The 17624-nt window shown below is 49.2% G+C and overlaps 1 long non-coding RNA gene across 1 annotated transcript; it reads right to left on the reverse strand.

The window, feature by feature from the left end:
• Positions 1 to 4554: 4554 nt before the first annotated feature.
• On the reverse strand, positions 4555 to 16636 carry LOC114010717 (uncharacterized). The gene is made up of 3 exons (XR_008746736.1): positions 15906 to 16636; positions 13062 to 13150; positions 4555 to 5597 (listed from the first exon to the last, which is right to left on the reverse strand). It is a non-coding gene; the product is annotated as an uncharacterized LOC114010717 (long non-coding RNA).
• Between the last annotated feature and the right edge of the window lie 988 nt (positions 16637 to 17624).

Genomic DNA, 17624 nt, shown 5'->3' on the forward strand with positions numbered 1-17624 from the left:
AGCAAGCTCTGTCCAAAAATAGCATTCAGTTGAGCTGGATTCTGGACTCCTTGCACCAGCCAAGTGGCCAGCATGCTCGTTCTTGGATGGGGTGCCCTTGACTGACTGGTCATGGCGATGTGATCAGGAGGCCAAGTGTAGAACCACAGCCTTGGGCAGAACCAGGTACAAGCCCAAGTGCTGGAGGGAGGAGACTGAAGTATCTGAAGAGGGACAAGCAAGACTGGAGCTGGAGACAGGTTTGCAACCTCTAGTTCCACTGCATCTACAGAACTGCTGGCACAGTATGAACCAGCGTTTATGCAACAGCCATGGCCCGTATAGCTCATAGCTCATTCGGTGGAAAGTACGTGGGGGTGGCGTCTGAAAATTATGGGGTGGGGATGTGGTTGCCAAAAAGGCAGTGGGAGTGCTTAGGTTTCCTGCAGCCTTCAAGGAAAGAGCTTGGATCAGATGGGCTAAACTGTATTAAGAACATTTGGAGGCTGGTACCATTTAGCCTTTGCAATGCTTTGTGGGACTATGCTGTTAGACTAGGTTTCCCTGTGCTTTCCCATGTCCAGGGTTGAGAGCGAAATAGGATACAAAAGCAGTAGGGATTTTTTTCAGCCATGGTTCTTTTTTTGGTAAGTGGTACATTGACACATGAGCTGCTCTGTTTGGGAGGAAGGAAAGGAAGGGTGCCTGACTAGAGAGGCCTAACAGTTAGGGTCAGCTTTTACTTCTGTGTTAACTTAGAAATATGCTGAAGGCTGTTCTCCTAAAATACAGACAGATATTCCAGCAGGTTTTCCCTGAGAAACCTGGATGGAGCTGGAATCAGATTCAGGGTGTAAATGAAGGGAAGAACCAGGGAATGTGAACTTGTGAACGTAGAGCTCAAGCGAGCCATGGGGAAGAAAAAAAAAAATCTTCTTAACAACAGTCAGCCCCATCTGCTTTTATTAATAATACCCTGAATGTACAGCATACGGGGGGGAAAAAAATATCTGCTGTCATTCAGACCTGTAGAACTCAAGTGAACATAAAAGTTGTGTATTTTTTTAATGTGTGTGTGTGTGTGCTTCCTAGAGTTGCCTAGTTCTAGAATTAAAAAAGGGGGGAAAACACCAAATTATTTTTGTTGTATGTCTTCTGGAAGAATAAGTGCTAATAAGAGTTGTAATAATTGCAAAATAATTTAAAGTTCATTGTTCTCCAAAACCTTTTAATACATACATTTCTGTAACATACCTTGAGCGTTCCAGTGCCAAAGTTCTTGGAGCAAAAGAAGTGGAGAAACCTACCCCAACTATCCTGAAAGACATTTAACATTTTCTTCCCCACTGCGTGGCAGCTGCCTGTAGTTCTGGTCTTTGACAGATGCTGCAATAGACTCCTGCTGTTCCCCATCTCAACAAAAAGCAGGGGAGGTAAAGTCAGGCTCTGCCTGGCTCCAGCTTCCTGACTGATGGTCGCGGGACAGCCAGGGGACTGCTGCAGGAGGCTGCGAGTGGTACAGGCGGCTGTTCGGTATGAACCGTGAAGAGTACAATCAAATTTGAAAGTTGCTGTTTCCTTCAAGTAAAGCACAGTGAGTACCTCCCTGGAGAGATCAACCTCCCTCCATCCCCGGGAAGGTGATGGAGCAGCTCATCCTGGAGGTCATCTCTGAGCACGCAGAGGAAAGGAAGGTTATCGGGAGCAGTCAGTGTGGATTCACCAAGGGGAGATGACTGACCGACCTGGCAGCCTTCTGTGGTGGAACGGCTGGCCGGGCAGGTGAGGGGAGGGCGGTGGATGTGTCCACCTTGACCTCCGCCCGGCTTTTGGCACCGTCTCCCACAGCAGCCCAGGCAGGCTCGGGCCGTGGGTCAGGGGAGCAGTGGGGGGCTGAGAGCTGCCCGGACGGCAGAGCTCGGGGGCTGGGGTCGGTGCTGCGGGGTCGAGCTGGGGGCCGGGAGCTCGCCGTGTGCCCAGGGGTCAGCGCTGGGTCCGGTCCCTGTTCCACTTATTCATCAGTGACCTGGATGAGGGGACAGTGTCCCCTCGGCACGTGTGCTGGTGACACCCCACCGGGAGGGGCGGCTGGTGCCCCAGGGGCTGCGCTGCCATCCAGCGAGGCCTGGGCAGGCCGGAGAGCCGGCGGAGAGGGACCGAGTGACCTTCAGCAAAGGCCAGAGCAGGGTCCTGCCCCTGGGGAGGGACAGCCCCAGGCACCAGCAGGGGCTGGGGGTGACCTGCTGGGGGGCAGCTCTGCGGGGAAGGGCCCGGGAGTGCTGGTGGGCAGCAAGGTGCCCGTGGGCCAGCGGTGTGCCCTGTGGCCAAGGGGCCAGTGGGACCCTGGGGGGCACCAGGAGGAGCGTGGTGGCCAGCAGGTGGAGGGAGGGGGTCCTCCCCCTCTGCTCTGCCCTGGTGGGGCCGCACCTGGAGTGCTGGGTCCAGTGCTGGGCTCCCCAGCTCCACAGAGACTGGGAGCTACTGGGGAGGGGCCAGCGGAGGCTACAGAGATGATGGGGGGACTGGAGCATCTCCCTGGTGAGGGAAGGCTGAGGGAGCTGGGGCTGTTCAGCCTGGAGGAGAGATGGCTGAGGGGGGATCTCATCGATGTCTGCAAATACCTTAAGGGCGAGTATCAGGAGTATCATAGAATCATAGACTGGTTTGGGTCGGAGGGGACCTTAAAGATCACCCAGTCCTACCCCCCTGCCCTGGGCAGGGCCCCCTCCCCCCAGCCCAGGCTGCTCCCAGCCCCGTCCAGCCTGGCCTTGAGCCCTGCCAGGGATGGGGCACCCACAGCTGCTCTGGGCAGCCTGGGCCAGCGCCTTGCCACCCCCACAGTGAACAATTTCTTCCGTATATCCAATCTAACACACCCTCTTTCAGTTTAAAGCCATTCCCCCTTGTCCTGTCACTGCCTGCCCTTGTAGAAAGCCCCTCTCCAGCGTCCTTGTCGGCCCCTTTAGGCACTGGCAGCTGCTCTAAGGTCTCCCCGGAGCCTTCTCTGCTCCAGGCTGAACAACCCCAGCTCTCCCAGCCTGTCTCCACAGCAGAGGGGCTCCAGCCTCTCAGCATTTTGTGTCCCTCCTCTGGGCTCACTCCAACAGGCCCATGTCCTTCTTATCTTGGGGGTCCCAGAGCTGGATGCAGCACTGCAGGTGGGGTCTCGCTGGAGTGGAGCAAAGGGGCAGAATCCCCTCCCTCGACATGTTGGTCACACTTGATGCAGCCCAGGATTTGGGTGGCTTTCCGGGCTGCAAGGCCACACTGCTGGATCATGTTGAGGTTTTTGTCCACCAGCACCCCAAAGTTCTCCTCAAGGCTGCTCTTGGTCCATTCTCTGCCCAGCCTGTACTGATCACGGGGGTTGCTTTGACCTATGTGCAGGACCTTGCACTTGGCCTTGTGGAACTTCATGAGGCTCACTCAGGCCCACCTCTCCAGCCTGTCACGATCCCTCTGGATGGCATCCCTTCCCTTCAGTGTGTCAACCACACCCCACAGCTTGGTGTCATCAGTAAACTTGCTAAGGGTACACTCAATCTTACCGTCCATGTCACCAACAAAGATGCTGAACAGCACTGGTCCCAGCATGGACCCCTGAGGAATGCAATTCATCACTGGTCTCCATTTGGACATTGAACCATTGACCACAAGTCTTTGAGTGCAACCACCCAACGATTCCTTACCTCGGTGGTCCACCCCTTAAATTCATGTCTCTCTAGTTTAAAGACAAGGATGTTATGTGAGACTGTCAAAAGCTTTGCAAAAGTCCAGGTAGATGACATCAGTTGCTCTTCCCTGAGCTGTCAAGGCTGTGAAACCATCATAGAAGGCCATCAGATTTGTCAGGCATCATTTGCCCGTAGTGAAGCCACGTTGGCTGTCACCAATCACCTCCCTAACTTCCACGTGCCTTAGCATACTTTCCAGAAGGATTTGCTCCATCATCTTGCCAGGCACGGAGGTGAGACTGACTGGCCTGTAGTCGCCCAGGTCTTCCTTTTTTCCCTTTCTAAACATGGGAGGCATCTTCCCCCTCTTCCAGTCAGTGGGAGCTTCACTGAACTGCCACGACTTCTCAAGCATGATGGATAGCAGCTTAGCCACATCATCCACCAGTTCCCTCATGACCTGGGGGTGCCTCTCATCAGGTCACGTGGACCTGTGCACCTTCAAGTCCCTTTAGATGGTCTCAGACCTGATCTCCTACAGCAGGTCGTTCTTCATTCTCCCAGTCCCCACCTTTGCCTTCTGTGACTTGAGAAGCGTGACTGGAGCACTCACCGTTGGAGACTGAGGTGAAAAAGTCATTGAGGACCTCAGCCTTCTCCATATCCTGGGTAACCAAGCCTCCTGTTTCCGCCAGGAGAGGGCCCGTGTTTTCCCTAGTCTTCCTTTTATCAAAGATGCACCTATAGAAGGCTTTCTTGCTGCCCTTGATGTCTCTGCCCAGATGGTATTCTACCAGGGCTTTAGCTTTCCTAAGCTGATTCCTGGCTGCTCAGACAATTTCTCTGTATTCCTCCCAGGCTACCTGTCCACCTCCGTCCACCCCCCGTAGGCTTCCTCTTGTGCTGGAGTTTGCCCAGGAGCTCCTTGTTCATCCATGCAGCCTCCTGGCATTTTTTGCCTGACTTCCCCTTTGTTCGGATCCATCCCTCCTGGGCTTGGAGGAGGTGATCCTTGAATATGAAGCAGCTTTCTTGGGCCCCTCATCCCTCCGGGGCTTTATCCCATGCTACTCCACCAAGCAGATCCCTGAAGAGGCCAAAGCCTGCTCTCCTCAGGTCCTGTATAGAGAGCTTGCTGTGCACCCTCCTCACTGCCCTAAGGATCTTCAGCTCCACCATTTCATGGTCACTGCAGCCAAGGCTGCCCCTGAGCTTCCCATTCCCCACCAGCCCCTCCTTGTTGCTGAGAGCAAGGTCCAGCATGGCACCTCTCCTCTGGCACTTGGAGAAGGAAGTTATCAATGCATTCCAAGAACCTTCTGGATTGCCTGTGCCCTGCTGTGTTGTCCCTCCAACAGATACCAGGGTGGTTGAAGTCACCCAGGAGGACCAGGGCCAGACTCTTCTCAACAGTACCCAGTGACAGGACAAGGGGCAACAGACACAAACTGCAACACAAGTTCCATCTGAATATGAGGGAAAGGTTTGTTACCCTGAGGGTGACGGAGCCCTGGCACAGGCTGCCCAGAGAGGCTGGGGAGTCTCCTTCTCCGGAGACATTCAGAACCCACCTGATGTGACTCTGCGCACCCTGCTCCAGGGGAACCTGCTCGAGCAGGGGGTGGGGCTAGGTGACCTCCAGACGTCCCTTCCAGCCCTGACCATTCTGTGATCTTTCATCTCTTCATTAAAAAAAAATAGCTGGAGGGAAGATGTACCTGGAGGTCCTTGTCTTTCTCCACCATGTCTCAGAGACTTCTAAGTCATCGGCTTGGACTACAATCCTCATTTTTAGGCAAAGACTTTGCCCAGGGTCCATGTGAAAGTTGTAGCACAAGCAGAAGTAGAAAACAAGTTTCTGATCGATGAATCGGTGGTGCACTTAGAAGGGTCTCTCTTCCTTAGAGATGAAGGTCATCTTTGTGTTACTCCACCTGGTGATGACTGAATAATAATAAAAAAAAAAGTTAACTAATTTTAAATCAGGTTCTTCTTGAAGCTTCTAATTTTAAGCCAAAGAATTTCACGGAAGCGTGGATTAAGTTTGCTTCCTCGTATATGTAGGAGTGCATGTTTTTGTTGGCGTGTTTTGTGCTCATGTTTCACCACTGGTCACGTTGGGGAGCTCTGGTTCCATGGCTGAAAGTCAAGAAATGAACTTCCTCTACAAGTACTTCAGGGAAGTCTTCAGCTTCACCTCAGAATGCTTTGCTGTCAGCATGAGCCGTGCACCAGAAAAATATTTGGTTCATTTTGTTACCGTAACTCGTTTTAAAAAGAAAAAACCAAAACTACAAAAACCTCTCTGCATAACCAGAATTTTGACTACTTTTCACAAATTCTGCATCTGTTGCAGCATAAAGCAGCAGCAGTACCTGCACTTGTTGCTTCCTGTATTTTTAAATCTGTATTTTTAACTCTGGGTGCAGTGAGGAGGTGAGGGCAGACCCAGAAACAGATCAGGCCCTTGTGAAAAAAATCCCCACCCTGACTAAATTCACGTTGACTTGGAAAGAAAAATAACTGGGGAAATGTCCCAAAATGAAGGGAAATATATCTGTCACTGTCACAGCTATGAGTCTGGCAGGGCAGGGCTTGTTCAACTGCGGAGTGTAATGATCAGTAGACAGGGGGTTGTTTTGTTGTTTTTTTAAGGGATTTTCCATTTGAGGGACCTTAACTCCCAGTAGCAAGAAACTAGGAACAGCACAAGGGAAAAATGCCCTAACCACAGCAGAACTGTTACAAAATAATTTATATTACACATAGGTTGTTATTATTACAGGCATTACATCTGTGGTAGTACCTGCGGGACGGACATTTTTAGTGGGGGGAATAATCAATATATATATGTAAAAGGCAGGACAGATTGATGTATGCATTATATGTTTCTATTTCTACTTAGGCTCATTCCTGAATTACTTCTATATAATCCTGTGCTCCCATTTTAAACCATGGTGTTGAGATAAAAAGTATTGTTGGGAGATATATATCTATATAGATAGATACCTTGAAGAAGCGTTTGGCTGTTGAACGATGAAGACAGGACAGAGCCTAATCTCTTTCCTGGGCTCTCCCGTCTGAAAGATGCAGAGAAAAGACACTAAACCACTATTCATCCTGAAGCAGGAAAACACAGTAAGAGGTTTATTCCATTCCTCAACAAAGAAATACTCTGTTCTAGCAAGCAGACCAAGAATCACAGAGAAATAGTACAGACTGTTTTGATATCTCTCGGCACAAACCCATATGGAACAAAAGCTGGATGAGGTAGAAAATAGAGCAGCTGCTGAAGCGCACGAGGCTCATCAGCCAGCACCTCAGCCGGCAGAATGGGACAAGCTGGTGCCAAACAGCGAGCGGGAGCTCACTGCTCTCCCCGCCGCACACCAGTGCTCCAGCAACCCCCTGCAGCCCCCACCTGCGAGCCTGGTGACCTGGCTCATAACCACAACTCTAGTACAGTGCAGACCGTAGCCACTGCAGCGTCCACTAGTCCATTCCTCTCCAGCCTGTTTGGCTCTGCTCCATTCCTCTGCCTGACTGAGCATCTCTGAGCTTTCCTCGTGAGGATACTAGATCCAGAGGGAAAGATGATTAGCAGCCCGAAGACAAATGTGAAAATTAATCAGGCAGAACTAGGAATGACAAAAAGAACCTCAGCTGCTCCAAGACCCTGGAGTTTTCTTACATTAAATTTCCCTAGGTAAACTAAACGCTGGTTTCCTCAAGCACTATCCTACATAGTGATCATATTATTGGATCTCACATAGCTAGTGAAATTCAGCAACAACCCACCATAATCATACGCTTCACAGATGAGAAAGAAAAAGCCCTTCTGCTTGAGAAGCAGATTGGCAGTCCAAACAGTCAACCCGCAGAAATTAATGAGTTCTTCCTTTCATAGCAGTTTTGAAAGGCACCTCCCTAGTACCGAAGAGGGATGGAGTCTTCCTTCTGCAAGTTTCCAGTCTGCAAGCTCAGCCACAGCAGGCTGGAAAGAGGAGGAAAGTAAATTACTGTGGTGGTCTCAAACGTGTACCGCCTTCACTATGCTCAGGGACAACGCCTGCTGAACCCACAACGGCAAGAGGTTCTCAATGCACACTGCTGAATTATCCAAAATACACAGGACTGCATACGTAACCCAGTTTCAGCCTTAAAGACTGAAGCCAGGGCAAGAGCAGTCACAAAGCTCGTGCTGGAGAGCCTTAGCCATGCCACCCACACGGAGAAGGCTGGCTTCCCGAAGCCCAGACAACAATCCCACCGGCCTCATGGAATAACCAGAAAGCAGTTTTGACCAGGTCAGAACAGAAGCAGTTTCTTAGAACTACAGGAGAGATGACAGAGCAGCAGAGTGACAGCCTCTGCTGGTACCACCTCTGCCCAAACGGGGCCCTTACGGAGTTCATGTCCCTTTAGGTTATACGACTCATTCTTCACCAAACCATGGCAGATAAGCAGGACCACAGAAAATTTCAGCGAAGAGTGGTAACACACGGGTTACTTCACAGGGGGAGGCTCTGGACAGTCAGATAAGGAAACTCTAGGCAGCACCTCCTTTTTACAAATAACTCACTCCTTTGTTAATTAAAATGTGCTGGTGCAGCGAGGCTGCCAGGTCATGCTGATGCTCATTTCCTAAACTGGAGAGGCCTTGCAGAGGCCTATGAAGTGTTAATTATTTTACTTCCACACCAGGCAGATCCTTCCTTAGAAGCGTGAGAACTGGAGCAATGACCACCAGCAGCCTCGTGCTGTGTCACAACTTAACGATGCTTTAACCCCGGCTTCCATTTGGTCCCTCTGTCATCTTCTGGTCCCACTTGTGACATTGTCAGCTGTGTGAGGCATGTGCCACCTGCCTAACAAAACTACCATATCCTACAGCAGGATGTGACAGGTCACAGTGATCCCAATGACCCGTTCCGAGTAAGGGAGTTCAGCCTGGGCCTCTGCTAACTGCCCTCATTGTTGCTTCTGCACAAACAGATGGCCTACGCATGTGTCCAAGAAAATTAAGCCCTTGGTTGAGCAGGAGACCAAGTTTTTCAAGGTTTGGGCCTGTCGCATGGCTTCTGGGAAACAACTCTGAGCTTTGTTCCATAAGTTACCTGGGACAGGATTAGTTTTACTTTACAAAAGCTGTTCTTGGGCAGCTTTCCTGGGTTTCATCAGTCTTCTCCTGTTTTCCTCCTCTCCTGGCCCCCAGGCTGAGCTCATACCCTTTCTTCCTTGTGAGTCTCTCTGGTGGGGTCCTCAGCGATTGTGCAAGGCAAGAGTCTGTTTTAGGCTGAGGTGTGAACGCAGGAAATGTCGTGGAGCAGTCAGCCCCAAAGGCACCAAAGCAGTGTGTCTCCATTCTCAGGACAGCTGTTCCTAAGGCTGACTTGACTTGATAAAGGAATCCTTAAAGCCTTTGTTCCTCAGCCACTGAAGCCGGTAACTTCTATTTTCATGCCAGTGGTTTGGGAGCAAGTTTTAATTCTTAGTTACAGAAAGTTACTTACAAAAGCACAATATATTCTTCAAAATAGTACTTCTGATCGAGCTAATCTAGGTCTAGTGAGCAGAAGGGCCAGCTGGAGCTCTCCTTCTACAAGATGTCTGGACACATCTGGCTGAAGCCACCTCGCTGGCGGAGGCTGCACTCCTAACCAAGAGCCATCCTGCTGGGCCAAGGAGCACCAAGTCAGAAGACATCATCAGCGCATGCCCTTAGCACAGCAAGCTGCTTTCCCTGTCCTCTGACTCGGATTGACACCTGTTCCCTCCTGCTCATGACCTGCCAACCCTGACAGACAAAAGTCACCTCCTAGGCACCGCTAAACCAAGACTTACACGATGACTTTGATAGCTTCAAAACTCGGCTTCCCTTCGGGGGCACAAAAAAAGGCTATTTTTCAGAATGTTTTCAAATGCATGCCGTACCTGGGTCCTGCACGTACTCTTTGCCCCCTGAGCTTCTTGTTCTGCCCAATCTGCCATTGCTTTCTTCTTCCACTGGGCAGCAGATGTCAGGACTGTTCTTAAATGCCACTCCACAGTGAGCTTCTCCATCTCCTGGAAGAGCACAAGAACTACAGCAGCCCAGAGGATTAGTCTCTTCTTTGGTTTCATTTCTCACCCACCTTTCCGACCTTTGCCTGCAGCCTGCCAGCACTGCTCAGCTCCACTGGCAGTAAGGAAAAGCCCTCCTCCTACTGCCAATGATCCAAATGATCTAAGAAACCGCTGCATTTCTATCCCATAACAGCTTAACAGTCATCCAGGTACAGCAGTCTTGGGTATCTCATGAGCACATGGACTTAAGGAATACAATGTAAAAAGAGAGTAGCTAGTACCCATTACAGAAAAGTCCAGAAGCAATTGAATGTAACAGTGAACACAGCTATAAGGCTTCTTCTAAGGATCTACATCCATCTTACTAAATTTTTCTTACAGTTAAAGGTGGCACTACAAATACATAATTCATACCTCTGTTGCTTTGATACAATGATCAGGAAGAGGGGGTTTGATTTTAGGTTTCGCTTCAAGTGTCTTTTTGCTATCCACTTCCTCCCAGGAGCTTCTCCAAACCTCAGATTCCTAAAAATATGTAACGGGAGGAGTCTGAGTGAGGCCAGGACAAGTTAGCTCTACAGCTGATGCTCACGGCAGGGGACCTGCTTCTGCTGCACAAGGCAGATCTCCAGGAGAACTACCTGTCTTCTGCTCCTTTGCTCCAACAAAAGGAGAGAGCAGAAACTCTGAGCTGTACAACATACAGGTTCCAGGCTCTCAAGTCAAGGTCAGTGGGCTCCAATCTAGGACTCTTCAGTACCAAAGTCACCCATGAAAATGAAGCCATCTGTGGTTCTGGGAAGCACAAGGTGGTTGAATTATACTCTGCCCTGTCAAGCAGGATCCTTTCACAGCAAAGCAACGAGTTGCTTCACGGTCACTCACCTCTGAGCTTCACTGCTCTCTGGGAACAGGTCAAAGAGTTGAACAAAGTTCAGGCACCGAGACACCATCAAGAAGTGATTCAGAGAGCATTTGGACCTCTCCTCCCTCTCACAACATATTGTTAGACCCCGAACATTGCTCTCAAGACAAAAAAAGAACAGGTTAATTCAAATCAAGAAAGTAAGAAAGTAATCCTCTCTACTGCTGGCACAATTCTTTCTGTTCAGTTACTAAACAGATCTGTGCACTGGAAGACGACTCCAGGGTAAAATGAAGCAGATGTAAAGGGTCTTGAAGAAGTCTGCTACACATGCACCCTCCTGTAATTCCTTATGACGTAACTTTTCAGAGCTCACACACAGCATGTCCAAAAGAAACATCTCTCTCACACACGTACAAAGGCACAGTGTTACCCTCCACCATTTCCTTGAGCAGCTCACCCGAGGACCCTCTCCCTCCTGATTTTCTCCCTTGGTTCTTCCTTCAGATCAGTTGCCCTTACTTTCACGGGACCACTGCAAGGAAGTGCTGGCAGAAGCCCTGTGAGCATGAAACACCACCACTCTTAAAACAGCATCTCGGTGAGGATTTGCATGAGAATGACATGCAGACATGCTCGACCAGGTCATAGAAACAACTAAGGCTATTAATTCCCCATCTGTCCTATTCTCAGGCCCTTTTGAACACTGGAACTCGTCCAACTTGTTCCTGCAAATCAGTATTAATCCTGGTGATACTATTTTTAGCCCCTGCTTTATCTAGCTCCTGTTGTGAAAGGTTGGTTGGGAGATGCCAGAGACCTAGCGGAGTCTCTTTTGGAGAAGCCATTTTATTTCGCAGAGTCCAGGATCTCTGTACTGACTCTGCCTGCATGAATTCAAATTTCTGATATATTCAGCCCACAAACGTTCTTCTGAGGGAGTCTGCGAAAAAGGTCCGGAATTCCCATATTGAAAGCAAAGTTCTTTTTCAGTAGAGGTGATGAACCTTTTCTAAAATCATCTCCAGATGATGTTTCTCCTCGGAAGAAAACAAATGGGCTTGATGGGAGAGAGAAACACCAGCGCTATTGGCAGAATTTGGTATTCAGCATCCTGAAGGATCTCCCTAAATGTTTACTCCCTGCACAAACCAACTTAGAAAAGGAAAGAGCAGTTTGCACCTGCAATTCACCAGAAAGGGAAAGCAGGTCCATAACAGATGGGTCTGCACCCCAGACCGCACAGGGGCCTTTACCATCTGCCATAGGCTCCTAGCAAGGAGGACAAGAAGAGAGCACACACAATGTCCTTAGGAGCCTGCTCTCACATTACCTTTCCCGTTAATCTTCTCCTTGAAATAATCCCTCTGCCTCTTCCCCTTGGGGGATTTAGTGGGTCTTTCATGGAAGGGTTTAAGAAAAAATTCCCCACGTTCAGTGTTACACTGCAGGCTGCAGAAAAGGCGGCGCCAGCAGTTTGCATGCAGGACGCCATATTCCCTCTGCAGCTTTCCTTAACGACCTCATCCTGCCAGAGAGGCCTTACAAGTAATCTGCAGTCAGGTGCCTTCAACAGCCTTGAAGGCTTTAGTAGGAAACCAAGTTACATGGGAAGGGACCCCAGTGCCTGGAGGAGCTCTGTCCACATCTTCTAGGGTCTCATTAATCCTCACTATTAAGAAGTTGAGTCTAACACAAATCCTTCTTGCTCCAGTTGGAGACCATCTATCACCTCTTATCCCAAGTGTACGTACATGGGACACCTTTTGCTCTCCAACATGTCAAGAGCATTTTGAATTATAATCTTACCCTCCCTTCACATGGGTATGTGCCCTCCCTGACTAACATCATAGCATCTGTAAAGAGGGAACCCCATCACTGGGGTCACGGATGGAGCTCCTTTGCAGCATCAGACCCAGGACACATCCCCCTACAACAGGCTTCCTATTTGCCAAGAAATTTCTTCTCCTGTACTCCTGCAGAGGGCATTTAAGATGCCATTTCTTAACTTTTTTTTCTCACAAAAGACATGGGAATTTCACAAACACGTGACCCATATGGATGCCATCTTCTATCAAGTATAGTTCTGTAGAATTCTGCAATAGATTCTGCACAGGAACATTTCTTAATATTTTTCCCTGCAGTTTCTCTGTCTTTTTGTAGTCTCACGCAAAGGAAAGAGGAAAAAGCAGGTGAAACTTAAAGATGTTGCCCATATTCTTCTCTATGCTCCACAAATTCTATCTAACGACGACCATCTTGCATGACTGATGGCAGACTGGCAACGTAAAAAGCAATCACTTCTCTATGCTACTTCAAGCAAAGATGCACAGCTTCCAACCTGAGACACGGAGCATCCTGCGGATGAGTTCTTCCTCAAATAACCTCAAGAGGCAAAAAAATCCTAGTAATGCAGTGCTGCCCAACATGAGCTCAGAGGCTCTCATGTCAGTGAAGGGCAACAGAAGTGGCCTTACCTGGGAAACAGGATGTTAGGTTTAGGAAAGTTGTCGGTAGCTCCAGTTTCTCCCTGGGGAATGACCCGATTCATCGTCCCTTTCTTCCTCTGCAACAAGGACAGAGACGGGCAAGATGATCCCAAGGCAATGACCGTGTTGCTGACACGGGCAGCAAACCTTTCAGCTGCTAAAAGCAGCAGCTGCCCCACCAAAGCTCTCTCTTGTTACCTACAGCCCCTCCCTACAACAAGCAGAGACACCACCGCTAAAGCTGATGCTCGGCAGTAATACTGCCAGGCTTTCCGCAAGGATGACACTCAACAGCTTCAACCAGGGGACAAACTCTCGATCAACAGAGAAGCCAGTGGAGGCAGGCACAGCCTTCTTCCTTGGCTTTGGGCAAATCCTTCAGCCAGGAGCGAACAGCTTTCCCACTTAGGCGTGAGTGGCAGGTGCTTTACCCTGCCTACTCCTTCTTGAAACTTGAGGTTTCCTAAGAGGTCCTTCAGGGACAGGACACTGGGCTGGATTGATCCTTGGTTTGACCCAACACAGCTCTTCTGCAGAACTGACATGTCATCATGACAATTGATGACGAGAGAATAAACCTGTTGAGCACCTGTATTACTGTACATGATTAGGCCAAGTGGGCAGACAAACCACAGCGTGCCAGGGGACACCAGCTCCGCAGGCCTTCGAGACTCAGCCTGAAACCCTGTCGCTAGCACTGCTAAAACAGTAAGACTTACATTGCTAAAAAACTTCTTTAAATGAAGTTGCCTGTTGCATCCAGGCTGAGAAATTGTTCTTCATAAAACCTGATTTTGGCTTTCTTTTGCCTGGTAAAAAGGACGTTCGTGTTCAGGAAAACAAAATCAAAATACAGTCTGTTTGAGATGCATCACTGTCTCATTTATGCAGTGTCATGGGGATTTGATGTCTCCAAGGCTACGGTGGCATGGTCCAATGGGACAGCTAGTGTGGAATCTATTAAGCAACGCAAGAGGAACAAAGAGACTTATACAGCAAAGACACTAATTGCAGTCAACTTTCAGCCACCTTCAAGCCCTCATGCAATGCCTTGCTACAGAGTGGTCTTCTCAAGTACCATGATAAGGGCATTGTAACCCTGCCCCCACTCGGTGCATGGGTGCTGAGGGCTTAAGAGACTTAGTACACCCTGTCAAACATTTCCAATTAAGAAGCAAAAGAGAAGAACTCCTGAGAATTACTCAGACCACTCCAAAATCCCACAGATATATGGGCGAGTGTGACAGCTTTCAGGGCCAGTGACCACTCCCAGACAGCATGATAGGCCATCCTGCATATGTTTCAAAGGGAAACGAGATTTTACTCCACCTTCTTCCTGGGAATAACTCTTCTAGCATAGCCAAGGTTAAGAATCTTTCTGACAATGTCGGACAGTTGAAATACCAGTCTCTGAATAGGCAAGCAATTGTTCGTTCTTACACATAGCTCTTCCATAAGAACAGCAAACACCTCCAGCCAACTATTCTGACAACTATTTCTGAGTGGAAAAGGAAAAAGGAACATGGACAAGGATTTGATGTAAAAGTAGCACAAGCACCCTTCAGCTGGAGGACATGCAAGGGGTTTCTAAGAATTGTGGTATGTCGGGTGGTCTTTCCACTCTGGCAGTGGGGAACAGAGAAACTCTGACAGCATTGGTCTTTTGACTATAACTAGAGCTGGACTTGGTTTTTTCTGTACACTTACAGAGAAATCTGATCTGTGGCACACTTGCAGACTACATTTTAAAGCAGAAAACCAACATCCCAGAAGTAAAAGAAAGATTAGACTAATTATATTTCGTGGCATTGGCAGGGGTCAGGCTGCCAAAACCACCAGAGTATGGGGGAAGCAACAGGGCATAAAGATGGTCTTGCCCGGCACCAGCTGCTGCTGAACGTAACGAAACACCTGACCCCGAATTTCCACCATCTCCACAACGCAAATGAAAAACATGTCATGCCCTAAGTCACCAAGCTCACAACCACATTCCTACACCAATGTGGCGATGCCACTGTCTTCAAACGCCCCTTCCCGCCCCACAGACCGCACACATCCCTGGCAGGGCTCCATGGCCCAGCTTTTCACTGATTTAAGCCTTCTGCTGACCCCAGGGCAACTCTGGTGCCAAAACAGAATTGCAAGTGGTTTGCACCCAGGGACATGCACGTCCTGCCATCTGACATCCCAAAGCTGCCAGTGGGGAGGTACAAGATGTGACGGGAAGAAAGCAGAGAGGGGCCTGGTGCTGGCACAGCAAGCGGGACTTCACTGATGGGAAGTAAAACAATTGCTTTCTCACCCGTGAATTTCAGGCTGTCTCTCTGGAGTGGAGCAGGACGCTCGCTCATTCTGGCAGTCCCTTTAAGACATCGATCGTGAAGTGTAACCAAATGACCACCGAAACCTGGCCGCAGATTTCCATCAAAGCACGAGGTCAGGGCTGGGCTCCACAGGAGCTGTGAAGACTTGTGAATCCCCAGGTTTCTCACATGCCACGGCCACTTTTTCCCCCACGTTTGATCCTTGGACAGCCAGCCCCTAGACTTCCACCCAAGCGGCTCCAGCTCTTAGCCAAGCAGGAGCCTAGGCTAGCTGATCCCCACTTCGGGGAGAGCTGGAACCCTCTGTGCCCAGCATCATTCAAATCCATGAGAAGTCAGGGCCAGAGGCTGGAGCAGAACTCGGACATTGTGGCCGCCCTATTGCCCTCAGGACAAGCAGTCAGACCTGCTGCCAGTCCTGCGCGCACACAGACCCCGAGGCTAAGACAGCCATTACTGTAGTTAACAGTTACTAGAACACCCATGAAATGGCTCCTGATGCTCCTACCTTTGGTGACGTGAGACATGAATGTTGGAAACAAGACTCTTCCAGATGCCTTGAAGTCACCTTCCTATGACCAGATAAAGGAAGCCATGGCTGTCACACCCACACTCCAGGTTAGCACCTGGACCTGAAAGGGCAAAGATGTTTTTCACTTGTGCTATTATAACCCCCCCTCCTCAAAGCCCACTCGACAGAATGCTCCTCCAGCATGACCTCCCTGCCTGCCTTCTCCTTCACACTGCGAAGCAGCTCAGGAGAAGAGCAGCTGCCAGAGCAGCAGGCAGCACTGGGACCTCCCAGCAACAGGAGTGAGGAGAACAGGGCTGGGCAGCAGAAACCACCAGATCACAACCAGCCCTGCCATCACTGATGGATCACAGGAGACCTTCCCACTGGAGGAACATGTTTTATCTCTCCCCTAAATGAATAAACAAGGGGGTTGTTTCTACAGGATCAGGAAAGGAACAGCTGAGCGTTGTTTGGTATTCCCTTTCCTAGACCCTGAAATAAGCAGGGGTTTTCTTCCACCCGTGGAGACATTTACTTTCTCCCACCATCGTTATCTCCAGAAACAGTTACGCAAATCCACCATGAACATGTCCATGGGATCTGATGCTGACGGAGGTACCTAAACCAGCATGCTGGAAAATTGAATTCCACACCCTCTGTACTAAAATATTGCCACGCAAGAAACTATTTGCGGAAATGCTGTACAAGTAGGACATGAAACTTGGTTGCAAGTCTGTAACTCGGTTGCAAGTAGCAAGCCTCAGCTGAGCAGCACTGCACGATTCCCCTCAGGGGCCTTTAAAGCAGCCTCTCCTCCAGGAAGCAGGACAATCCAGCAACAGAGAACAGGATGATGCACACAAAGACAATGCCTAGAACCCACTCTGAGGGATGGTAATGATCCCAGTTTACCCATCAGTTGCACTGCAGTGTTTCCAAAGCACTAGGTGCACCATCCTCTTTTGCAGCAAACACCAGTATCCCCTCTCTTACACATCAACAGCTGGTGGGGGTAAGAAGTAAGGTCTCCTGCTTTGTCTTTCACCACTTCTTTTGTATGTGGCTGCCCCAGCATTACGTGTAGGAAAATAGTGGTCTGCAGGGACAGCAGGCCTACTTCAACCACCAACCAAAGCATCTCCAACAGACAAGGGTGCTTGGGAAAAAAGCTCTAGGGACACTGCCATCTGGAGCATTAAGTACTGGAAACTACTCAAGATACCTTCTCATATCAAACTGAAAAGACATAAGCTTCTTCCAACCCCTCCAGAAGAATTTAGAAAAGCATTCCTTGTTTTGATGGAGACTGTGGAGATGCTTTTTTGGAAGTTCCAGCAGAATCACAGAGAAGTTCAAAGCAGACCAAGAGAAGCTCACAGGACAGTCAAAACCACCGGCACTGCAATGAGTCACTTTAGAATGTAATTGCTTCCTCTCAAACAATGGAAACTATACCCCACAAATCCTTGAAATAACTGCAACATTTTGATGTAACCCATTTTACTCACAGAAAGAGTCTTCCAGATATTAAGAACCATTATGCTGATTTTTCTCCTCCTCCACATCATTCTTCATACCCTAATTACAGAAAGCTGAAGCAAAAAGACAAATTAATGAAATACCTCCTCCATCAATAATCTGGCAGCTCTCATTCATTGAACAGTCCAGGGCTGCAAAGTACAAATCTACAACTCTGAATTAGCCTGTAACGGC

The sequence above is a fragment of the Falco peregrinus genome, chromosome 4 (assembly GCF_023634155.1).
Source record: "Falco peregrinus isolate bFalPer1 chromosome 4, bFalPer1.pri, whole genome shotgun sequence".
NCBI lineage: Eukaryota > Metazoa > Chordata > Aves > Falconiformes > Falconidae > Falco > Falco peregrinus.